Source organism: Populus alba, chromosome 11, assembly GCF_005239225.2.
Source record: "Populus alba chromosome 11, ASM523922v2, whole genome shotgun sequence".
Classification (NCBI taxonomy): domain Eukaryota; kingdom Viridiplantae; phylum Streptophyta; class Magnoliopsida; order Malpighiales; family Salicaceae; genus Populus; species Populus alba.
The window spans coordinates 3,430,324-3,442,890 of record NC_133294.1 but is presented as its reverse complement, the minus strand read 5'-3'; the positions used below and the strand labels follow the sequence as shown (position 1 = coordinate 3,442,890).

General features: G+C 38.6%; 1 pseudogene; it reads right to left on the bottom strand.

Annotated features, from left to right (window-relative positions):
* Nucleotides 1-359: 359 nt before the first annotated feature.
* Nucleotides 360-12,178, bottom strand: LOC118045986 (disease resistance protein RUN1-like; annotated as a pseudogene).
* Nucleotides 12,179-12,567: the final 389 nt, after the last annotated feature.

Here is a 12,567-nt window from a genome sequence, read left to right as displayed (position 1 = left end):
TCCTATTCGATTGATTTGGAATTGAAAGTGCATGAAGAAGACATCGGGAAAGATTTGATGCACGGACAATCTGATGATGGCCTTCTTAACTGCTTCGATGAGGCAAAATATGATTTGGTTTGTGAGGGTGGTGTTATTTTTACACTTGGCTAAGGACACTGAGTCACAAATCAAATTGGCCTGCTTCATACAAAAAAAATGATGCAAATTCATAGCTGTACACTGAGTGCCAAATTATTTTAGGTTTTAAAAAGCTTTCAATATAACACCAAATCTAAAACAAATTCAACTCAGCCCATCATTATTTTCACATTTAATTTCTTTTCAAAAAAACACATAATAATTTCGTTATCAAAATCTTAACGGTCACTGCAATAATAATTTCTAAAAATATGAGAAGCTATTTCTGCTTTAGCTGCTACATGTACATCATCACTAGTGTTTGATGAGCTGCTATCATCATCAGTTCCTTCCTCTTCGTGCAGCATTCGTACACCAACCCTCTTTATTTGAGCAACCGGATCATCTGTAAACACTGAAACACTGAATTCATCACCGGTATCAAACACAGGATCATTGGACCCAAATTTCCAATAGCTTAGCCATAACAATTCAGATTTTTGAGCTGAAAATTCTATCGGAAAAATTGAGGGGTAAAAAACCCAGAATCTACCCTTGGTATTGTTCCTGATTTCAAGATAAACATGAAGATACGGATTGGATACTGGCGTAGCAGAAAACCATGTGAATAGATTAAAGCCACATATCCGTTGTGTAGCAGGTGAGGATATTTTGAATGACAACTGCTCTTCAAACTCTTTCTGAATTAGCCCTTCCTCCTCATCAAACCCCAACATCTCATTTTCGTCATATTCAAGGACAACATTGAATCTGCTGCCCTGAAGTTCTATCTGTTCCATCAAAGCAGAAATTATAAAATGAGCAAAGGGAAAATTTTCTAAATATCCAAGAAGTACAAAAATGTAGAGTTGAAATACAGTAAAATGGGCGAGGGAGGAACTGAAATCTCCATGTCTGCATTTGAACGCTGACCATTTCCATTATTCTCAACAAGTGTGGGTCAACCTTTTGGATTAATTCTAGCTTAATCAAATCTTGCATCTGAACTGATTGATCACAATCACGAGCTATGGTAAAAGGGATCAGATTTGCAATTCTTTGCAGCGAATAACAATAGGACATGTCTAACGCAACCAAACTGGATGGAAGCTCTAGGAGTGTTTGAAGCATTTTGCATTCCGCTAATGAAAGGTAATTGAGTGTACCAATGTCCTTAATGCTTGGTGGCTTGGTGGAAGAAAACAAATTGCAGTTCTACTTAAATTTAGTGTTGTCAAAGAGTGTGGCAATGTGAACGAGGTAAATCTTGAATTTTTCATTTCTAAAAACTTGGAGGAAAAGAATAGCTTCAATGGAAGAGATGTAATTTAAGATGTGCTTGCAACAATTGTATCACTTTGATGCATCCTGCGTCCCTGATGATGCTCTAAACCCATATTCAAGCTCTCGAGTTTTGAGCAACCACACAAAACAAGCTCTTCAAGTGAATTCAATCTCCTCATTTCTTCTGGAAGTTCCACAAGACTTTTTCAATTCTTCATATTTAAGATCACGAGACAATGTAAATCACCAATAGATTCATGAATCTGGACTAAATGGATGCAGTTTTCAAGTATTATCTTTTCCGGGCTTGGGGATCCAGAGAAGTCTAGGGTTCTGATTGTTGAATATTAAACTCAATCCAGAAGGTTCCAGTCAAGGAAGGCAACCACCCACCGACCAGCTGCAGCCGCAGCCGCCAGCCGCCTTCACACCACCGGCCGCCAGTCGCCTTCACATTTGGAAAGTTTGAATTTTTGTATTCTGTTTCATGTATAAATAGAGTGCTCAGTTTATGTTATTGTGTGTGGAGAGAATATAGAGAAACACTAGTAAGAGAAAGAGAGAGAGAGGGCGTGTATTGTGTTAAGTTTTTTTTTGATTAATTGTAAGCTTCGGTTTTGTGTAATAAAACAGTGTGTTTTATCCCCTCTGAGTGTTTCAAAGCCACCACCAGTGGTTTCTCCCACCAAAAATTGGTATCAGAGCCCTGTTCGTCGGAAAACAGAAGAGTTTTGGGGTATATCTGAATTTTCAAAGTTGTCAAAAAACAAGTTTTTATTATTCCACAGTGTAGAGCTCATCAAGACGAACTCACTGTCGCAAGAATCAGCCCGATCGGAGCCCTCGGTGATCCACACGCGCCTCCTGAAGATCCGGTGACTGTAACCCACGCGCAGCCACTCGCGCCAGAGGAAGACGACGACTGACGTCCACGCGCGCCATATTCAAGCCGCGTAAGCCGAGTCCAGTCGAGCCGCACGCCGAGCCACGAGCCGAGCCGTCCTCCGAGCCGAGCCGAGCCGTTGATCCAGCCGCCAGCGTTGAGAGAATATTCCACCGAATATTCCCAAAATATTCCCGGTTCAACCCAGCGAACTGCCCACCATACATAAGTGATTTTTTGACCGGTTCACCTATTTTCTGACCCGCTTTCTACAAAGTCAGACCAGTTCCCTACTATTTGGACCATTCTGGATCGATCTACAGTGTTCGTTTGGCCAAATTCGGCTCCCAAAGAGGTGATATAGTCATTCCAAGAGTAAAATGACTACAGAAGGTACACATACACTCATCCCTAAGCTGACCAAAGACAACTATGATAGTTGGTGCATCAGATTGAAGGCATTCCTTGGGTCACAAGAGTGTTTGGATATTGTACAAACTGGTTATGATGAACCAGAGTCCAAAGAAAGAGAAGATGCTTTACAAGAGGCACAAAAGCAAGCCTTGAAAGTCAACAGAAAGAAGGACAACAAAGCAAAGACCATCATCTACCAAGGTCTTGATGAAGATACATTCGAGATCATAGCTTCCGCTGAAACATCACATGATATATGGGAGGCTCTCCAACATAAATACAAAGGTGCTGATAGAATCAAGAAGATTCGTCTTCAATCTTTGAGAGGAGAATTTGAGTTGTTGCAAATGAAGTCCTCAGAGTCTATTTCTGATTATCACACAAGGATTATGGTGATAGTCAACCAGATGAGGAGAAATGGAGAAGCCCTCATCGATTCTCGAATTACGGAGAAAATTCTGAGATCCCTAGATCCAAAATTTGATTTTGTTGTTGTCGCAATTGAAGAGTCCAAAGAAGTGGACAAGTTGACTGTGGATGAGCTTATGAGTTCATTGCAAGCTCATGAGCAGAAGATCGTAAAGTGAAATGGAGATAAGGCAATTGAGCATGCCTTACAAGCAAAGATGTCTCTCAAGGACAGATATGAGCAAGGGGAGACTTCAACAAGTGGTGGATATACCACTCCAGCAGGAAGTCAACAATCCAGAGGAGGATTTCAGAGATTCCAAGGAAGAGGATCTTGGAATACAAGCTTCAGAGGAAGAGGTGGTAGAAGCACCACCAGAGGAGGCCGAGGACAACAAGCATTCACTCCCAGAGGAAGAGGAGGCGGTTACAATAACCGTGACAAGAGGAATATCAAATGTTATAGTTGCAATCAATTTGGGCACTATAGCACCGAATGCAGAAGAAAAGCTCCGTTAGAGATACGGGAGCAAGCCAACTATGTAGAGAAGGATGACAGAGAAGAAACTGCATTTCTTGTCCAACAAGGACTTGATAAGAAAAAGGAGGACATATGGTATCTAGATACTGGAGCCAGCAATCATATGTGCGGCTACTGAGAGTTATTTAGTAATCTAGATGAGACCAAGCAAGGTCTAGTTACTTTTGGAGATACCACAAAGGTTCCATTCAAAGGTAAAGGCAACATCCCAGTCAAGTTGAAGAATGGTGATTCCAGCTACATCGCCGATGTCTATTATGTCCCAGCCATAAAGCAGAACCTAATCAGCTTAGGTCAACTTTTAGAGAAAGGCTATACTTTTTACTCGGAGAATTGCCATCTGACAATTAGAGACAACAATTGGAGATTAATGGCCTATGTGAAAATATCCAAGAATAGGATGTTTCCTTTGAACATCCAGTATGATGCAGCAAGGTGTTTGAGCGCCATCACCAACAGTGAAGAATGGCTTTGGCACCTGAGACTTGGACATCTGAATTTCACGAGTTTGAAGATGCTAGCAAGCAAGAAGATGGTCAAAGGTTTGCCTCACATTGATCATCCAGATGAAGTCTGTGAGAGTTGTGTCCTCAGCAAACATCACAAATCCAGTTTTGCTAAAGAAGTCAACTGGAGAGCAAAAAGGCCACTGGAGTTAATACACACAGATGTGTGTGGCCCAATTACGCCTATGTCGACTGGACAAAATAGGTACTTCCTCACTTTTACTGATGATTTTAGTAGAAAGACGTGGATATACTTTCTGAAGATGAAGTCAGAAGTATTCAATTGTTTTAAAGATTTTAAAGCAATTGTGGAGAAGCAAAGTGGCTACATGATCAGAACCGTGAGATCTGATCAAGGAGGAGAATATACAGCAAATGACTTTGAAGCCTTCTGTACACAACAAGGCATCAGACATCAGACAACGCCAGCTTATACACCACAGCTGAATGGTGTAGCAGAAAGGAAGAATCGCACGATTCTTGACATGGCAAGAAGTCTGCTCAAAGCAAAGAGATTGCCCAAGCAATACTGGGCTGAAGCTGTATCATGTGCAGTATATTTGTTGAATCGCTCCCCAACTAGAAGTTTGCAAGGAGTCATTCCAGAAGAAGCATGGAGTGGTCACAAACCAAGTGTTACTCATCTACGAGTCTTTGGTTGTGTGGCATATGCAAAGATCTCAGATGCAAGAAGAAGAAAGCTCGATGATAAGAGCGAGAAATGCATCTTTGTCGGATATGGTGAAAAAAGAATGGGATACAGGCTGTATAATCCCATCACGAAGAAGGTGATTACGAGTAGAGATGTTATCTTTGAAGAAGATAAATCTTGGGAATGGAATGGTGATCAAGAAGCAGTCAAATGGATCACCACTGATTTGATCCTTGAAGGTGAAGAAGTACCAACAGTACTTGTCGAAGAACCAATTGTGCCAACAGCTGAACCACAAAGTCCGGTACATAGTTTCCTTGTATTCAACAGGAGGAACACACCAGGAGCATCATCATCAACACCACCATCAGCATCCTCATCAAAAGGACCAAGAAGGATGCGAAATCTTGAAGAGTTGTACGATACCACTCAGGTTATGGAAGATACAACTCTGTTTTGTTTCTTTGCAGATAGTGACCCACTAAGCTTCGATGAAGCTATCACAGAAGAGAAGTGGATAGAAGCAATGGATGAAGAAATACATGCCATTGAGAAGAATGATACCTGGAAGCTGACTTATCTACCAGAAAACAAGAAAGCAATAGGTGTCAAATGGGTCTACAAGACAAAGAAGAACGCCAAAGGAGAAGTGCAAAGATACAAAGCCAGATTAGTGGCTAAAGGCTACAAACAGAGAGAAGGCATTGACTATGGAGAAGTATTTGCTCCAGTAGCCCGGCTAGAAACAATCAGACTGATGATCTCACTAGCTGCACAACATAGATGGAAGATCTATCAACTCGATGTGAAGTCAGCATTTCTGAATGGCTTCCTAGAAGAAGAGATCTATGTTGAACAACCACTTGGATACATTGATACTGAAAATGAAGGCAAAGTATACAAGTTGAAGAAGGCTCTCTATGGTTTGAAGCAAGCTCCGCGTGCTTGGAATACTAGAATTGACAGGTATTTTCAAGATAATGGATTTGAGAAATGTCCATATGAACATGCCATATATGTGAAGAAAGGAGCAGATGGCAGCATCTTATTTGCGTGCCTATATGTTGATGACTTGATATTCACCGGCAACAACCCTACCATGTTTGAAGACTTCAAACGAAGCATGGTACAGGAGTTTGAAATGACTGACATTGGTCTAATGTCACATTTTCTTGGCTTAGAAGTAACGCAGAAGGAAGAAGGGATTTTTGTATCCCAAAGCGGTTACGCCAAAGATATTCTTGAAAGGTTCAAGATGGAAAGCTGCAATCCGGTATCAACTCCAGTTGAGAATAGAGTGGAATTGAGGAAGAGTAAGGTTGGAAATGTTGATCCAACTTACTTCAAAAGCTTAGTAGGAAGCTTAAGGTACTTGACATGTACCAGACCGGATATACTCTACGGAGTCGGACTCGTCAGCAGATACATGGAGACACCAGACCAGTCTCATTTGAATGTAGCCAAGAGAATTCTTCGCTACATCAAAGGCACAATGAATGAAGGTATGTTTTATACCTCAAGTAAAGACTTTAATCTTGTAGGCTACTCGGATAGTGATTGGGGTAGAGATCTGGATGAAAGGAAAAGCACAACAGGGTTTGTCTTTTTCATGGGAGACACATCTTTCACATGGTCATCCAAGAAGCAATCGATTGTAACATTATCAAGCTGTGAAGCTGAGTATGTTGCTGCCAACTCAGTCGTATGCCATTCAATATGGTTAAGGAATATGCTGAAGTTTTTGGGATTTCCTCAAGAAAATCCTACGAAGATTTACATTGACAATCGATCAGCAATCGCATTGGCAAAGAATCCAGTGTATCATGAGAGGAGCAAACACATTGATACACGTCATCACTTTATCCGGGAACACGTGAAGAATGAAGAAGTTCAACTGATATCTTGCAACACAAATGATCAAGTTGCGGACATCTTCACCAAGCCATTAAAAGGAGAAGTATTTATCTGATTAAAGTTCATGCTTGGCATGACATCCCTCAATTGAGTTTAAGGGGGAGATTTGTTGAATATTAAACTCAATCCAGAAGGTTCCAGTCAAGGAAGGCAACCACCCACCGACCAGCCGCAGCCGCCAGCCACCAGCCGCAGCCGCCAGCCGCCTTCACACCACCGGCCACCAGTCGCCTTCACATTTGGAAAGTTTGAATTTTTGTATTCTGTTTCATGTATAAATAGAGTGCTCAGTTTATGTTATTGTGTGTGGAGAGAATAGAGAGAAACACTAGTAAGAGAAAGAGAGAGAGAGGGCGTGTATTGTGTTAAGTTTTTTTTTATTATTTGTAAGCTTCGGTTTTGTGTAATAAAACAGTGTATTTTATCCCCTCTGAGTGTTTCAAAGCCACCACCAGTGGTTTCTCCCACCAAAACTGATAAGGTCATGCAAGCTACGCAGATCAAGAATTTTCAAATTTGGAAGAGACTATGAAAACAATTACATGTAGTGGTTATCAATTGAAAATAGGAGGTGTAGCTATATAGAGAGAGACTAGATAAATACCAGTTTGCCTTTCCAAGCACCAATTAGACTCCTTTTGGATAGATCAAGAACCATGAGCTTCTCCAAGCAGAAGTGTTGTGGTATGGATCTCAAAGAGAATCCATGCCAACATAACCATATTAAATTATTGGGGAAGTGTTCATAACTTCCATAGAACTTCATGTATTTTAGTTGGAGAAATTTTACATTTTGCATCTTTCTAAAAGCATCCGTGATGAGGATGGAAGACAAACTTGTTTGGCCAATTTGTACTTGTTCCCCCAAGAAAAACTTAGAAAGCCATTCCTGAGAGCGTTTTGTACGAAGACGACATTGTTGAAAGAAGTTAAGCCTGCAGCTAGCCATTGAATCAGTACAGACAACTTCTGTACTATTATCTTTTATGAATGCGTGCATATCCAGGGTAAGGCCACGTAATTTTTCAGCATCATGATTCCATAATATTAAAAGTATATGAGAAAAGAAAGTAAAAGCATGAACTTTTTAGGATGCCTAAATACAATGTAGTTATGAAAACAAAACTAGATACTTACACTTGTTTCTTTCAATACTGTAAAGGCTTCCATTGGATGCCATATTCTTTGACATTTGGGTGATTCTTGACAAGCAATTTCCCTTCCTATATCTCTTATGCGTTGATGCACCCATAACTTTTTATCATTTTTTCTTTTGACAATTTCTACTAGACATCTATTAATGAGATTGTCAATTCTAAATCTTGCACCTATACCGAGTCCATCTAGTATCCTAACTGCATAATTGTAATCCATTCCATTGAAGAAACGAGCAATATCAAGGAATAAATTCTTCTGATAATCATCATCAAGAGAGTTGATCCATCTAGTATCGTAACTTGTTGCAAGAACCTTTTGAACTTGAAAATTCGGAATCACTTCCATTTCATGCAATGCACTTTCCCATACTTCTCTACTTTTTTCTGGACAATGAGGAACCAATAACACGTAGGGCCAATGGAAGTCCATTACAATGACGTACTATTCTCCAAGAGTCTTCTAAAAAATCTTCAACCGGGCAAGCTTGTCCAAAGGCATGCCAACTGAAAAGCTCAAGTGATTTTTTGTTATCTAGAGGTTCAGCTTTGCACTTGACACACTCACCATCAGCTACAATCGAAGCCTTATTTCTAGTTGTTACAATGATTTTACTTCCTTGGAAAAGCCAATTTTGCATGCCAACAATTGCATTGAACTGGTACCATTTGTCCACGTCATCGAGAACAATAAGAGTTCTTCTGCAACACAATGCATCCTTAATCTTTATAATCCCTTCATCGACATCATGTGTCTCATCAGCAGTCTTGTTAGGATATCAGAAAGAAGTTGCCTCTGTAGACAAACTACACCATTGGATTCTTTTGACCTTTCTCTAACATTTGATAGAAAGCTCCTGCCTTTAAATTTATGAAAGTTGTGGTTATAAACAGTCTTTGTTATGGCTATCTTCCCAACTCCACCAATCCCATAGAGTATAGCAATAGCAGCACCATGGGTGCCATCTTGCAACCATGAGTTGATATATTTTACCAGATGATCTCTTCCAATGAAATGAAGGGGGGCATGAATTATTTAACGATGCAGTTTCTTTAATATTTTACCAGATGATTGGACAAGCTGTGCCTCATACCTACATCAGAAAGAAAAATGCAATGTATGATAATTAGTAGTCTCTCCGTGAAGTTTAAAAATCTTAGTATCCTAGAAAAAAGAAATTAAACCAGGCTGTGCATCAATGATTGATTGCTATTTTTGTAGCTATGTTATCACTGCATATTAAAACCAAAAAATGGAATAATGTAGTAATCTTTGCCTTTTCAGGTAGTCAAGGAAAAAAAAAAGAGAAAAAAGTATCTTTTATTTTTATTTTCCTAGTATGTTCTCTGAGTTGGGAGTGTTATAGTTTCACTAAATTGTAGTGGTATTATCAGTTATCGTCTCAATGCTTAACTATAAACCTGAAAAAATTAAGAGTTCAGAACCAGCATTCTAGTATTATGTTATGTGTAGTTTCATCCAGAAATACAACTTACCCTTCTCCTAAAACCATTCCTCCTAAATCTGCAACTTCCTACAAAGAAATCCTCCACCCATTCACTTGCTCCATCTCCTTCTTGAAACGCTTGTCATGATCCACAAATGCTGCAGCAAAGCTCCCTGTTTGATTTCTGACTTCAGACGGATCCACGTCATAGAAACCGGCAAAATTATGTAGTCAGTATTGCTCTTACGTTCCATGATCATTATGAGTTCATCCAGGCACCACCGCGACGAAGCATATGCTTTGGAGAACATGATTATCGATATTTTTTATTGTTGTTGTCGCACGTGTGCGGCGTTAGGCGAAAACATCCACCCTCAAATTTGGTATTATCTAAAAATATGTGGAAAAATAGAATGAGAGTCGCCATCTAGTATTTTGATTACTAGGAACGCTAACTGGTCTTAGAGATCAGATACGGGGACTGATTGCATAAAGGGAACGTATTAGCACCCCAAATAGGCTCAACCTAAGGTAAGCTGTATTGTTTTATTTGTCTGATAAATCTAAAGTCTTGTCGTGCTTTCTAGTTGTTGGTCCGTCTGTGATTTAAGAAAAGTTCTTATCGGTAAGGAAATTCATATCTTATCGAAAAAAAACTAATCATTCTAACCTCAACAAAAAAAATTTAATATCTGGAGTACGTCTTACGTATAAGATCATAGCCCTAGATATTAAAAGAAAACAAAATAATTTTTTTGAATTTTTGAAATATTAATCTAGTTCTTGTGACTTTAATAAACTTATTATTAAAGCTTAAAATGCATGCTAAAACCTTTTTTTTTTTTAATGAAGATATAATATGATTTTTTTTTTAGAGAGACTTGACCGTATGTATAAAAAAAATTTTATTATTTTTTATTTTTTAATGTCTTTACGAAAATCAAGTATTTTAATACTAGATTTATATCTTTACAGTATAAAAATACAAACCAATATTGTTCAAAATGCAGTAGAAAATTTACGGAAAATCATAGATTCTTTTGAAATAATTTGCGAAGAAAAGTTTTTTTTTTTTGCGCTGGGCCCAAGCCTAACCGGGTCACTGGCCAAAACCAGTGACCCCACTCACATTAGCATTTCACTGTTCAAGTGAATTATATTCACTTGAACAGTAAAAATGCAAAAACTGAAATTGCATGCAGAGACGAAGAGAACAAACCTGGTGGCGGAAACGATGTCGAAGACGATGGTAATGGCGTACGCTCGCAGTGATGTTGGTGGCGGTGCAGAGGAAGCCGACGATGGCTCACGGTGGTTCTGACGGTGGCGGGCAGTGTTTGCTGCAGTTTTTTTCTTTTTCTTCCCCGTATTTCTGTTATGCTGTCTTCTTACTCTGTTTTTTTTGTTCCCTCCTGTCAACGGTGTTCCTGCCTCTCTGCAGTGCTAGCGGTGGTGATGGAGAATGGCAGTGGCTGCTGGAAGAAGAAGATGGTGAGCTGACGATGGCGTGGGCAGTGCTGGTGCGACTCTCTCCCCTTCTTTCTTTCTCCCTCTGTCGTTCCCCTCTGGTTTTCCCTCTCCCTCTGTTTTTCCTTTCCTCTCTCATTGCTTTTCCTTCTCTGTTCTGCTCTTTCCTCCTTGCTGTCTCCTCTTTTTTTCACCACGGTCCTTCTCTCTGTTTTCCTCTTGCTGTCTTCGTTTCCCCCCACTTGTTTCTCCTCTCTCTCTGTCTCGTCTTTCTCCTTTCCGTTTTTCCTCCTCCTTGGTTTCGTTCTTTTTCTCTGCTTTTATAGCCAAAATTGCATGCGTTTTTTTACTTTTATATTAAAGACGTTCGGTAACGGTCCCATAACTGAAGCAATCAAGCAATCCGCGGCATTTTCTTGCGGTTCTTGTATGCTAAAACGGCTGCTTTGAAGATGATGATAAATAGTGTCTAAGGAAACGGCGTCGTTTCACAATTCAAATGACTATTTTCGATTCGGTCCTTGGCTGTTTTTTGAAAATTTTCTAATCAAGCCCCCGGATGAATTGTAATGGGATCCCTTGAATTTAGTAACTTTTCCGGTTTAGTCCTTGGTTTTGGATTGTTTCAATTAAATCCCTAATTGGCCATCAAACTTCAATAATTTTAAAATTAAGCCCCTGATTTGACTAAATCAATCCTTCAAAATTATAATTGGATCTCAGAACTTTGATTTCTTCCAATAAAAGTCTAAATTGACTTAAAAGATCAATTTTCTTGCAATCAAACCCTCTATAAATCCAATTAAACCTTGGATAAAATTTAATTGAGTCCATAAACATTTTATTTTGAAATTTTCTTTCTCAAATTGAATTTTTCTTGTCCCCAAGGTTCTCATCCGTAAAAATATACTGTTCAATTTTAATCTTTTTCATTTTTTGAACCTCCTAAATCAATTTTGACCTTTCTTCGGCATTCAAACATCCATTTTTGCTTCTATTATTTTTTTGGATTTCTTCAGAATATATATATATATATATTATATTTTCTCATTTTCATTTTTGTTTTGTTTTGTGGAACCAGAAAAGAGGTAACAACAGTTGTATTGCCTGTTGGAGCTCTGACTTGATATTTTCTCCTCTCCCAATTTCATCATGGTCTCTAAACGTGTGAATCCCTGCTTGAACCAGAGCTGTGTAGAGGTGATCGGTAAAGTTCTTGCGGGTGTCTTCACCTCTAAAACTCAAGAACACTTGATATTTACAATTAGAGAACCGTGAAAATGAGGATTCTTGATATTTCCCAGAAGCCATTTCGAGACTAGCAAAGAAAAAAAGTTGCAGGATGAATGTCGATAATTCAAGATCGATAGCACAACAATTAGCTGAAGTATTTTTTGAAGTTGCAGGATGTGTTATTTTATTTTATTTTTATATAAAAAGATGAAATAAAACAGATAAAATAACATAAAAAAATGAATCATTACATATATTTTGGTATTGACACATAAAATAATATATTTCATATATCTTATTATAAATCCAAGATTTATAAATAAAAATCAATTAATAAAAATAATATCATATTACAGGGAAAAATGAAAGAAAGTGAAAGTCCTGACAAATATTTATAAATAAAAGATCTCATGTTTTCCATGATAAAGAAAGGAGGAAGATACAAAACTACTTTCATGATAAGCTTTTCAAGAAAAAAGAAAAAACCATTTCAAAAGCTTTCCAGCTTTTTTAATGTTACTCTAAAAAAATGCAAACATCTAC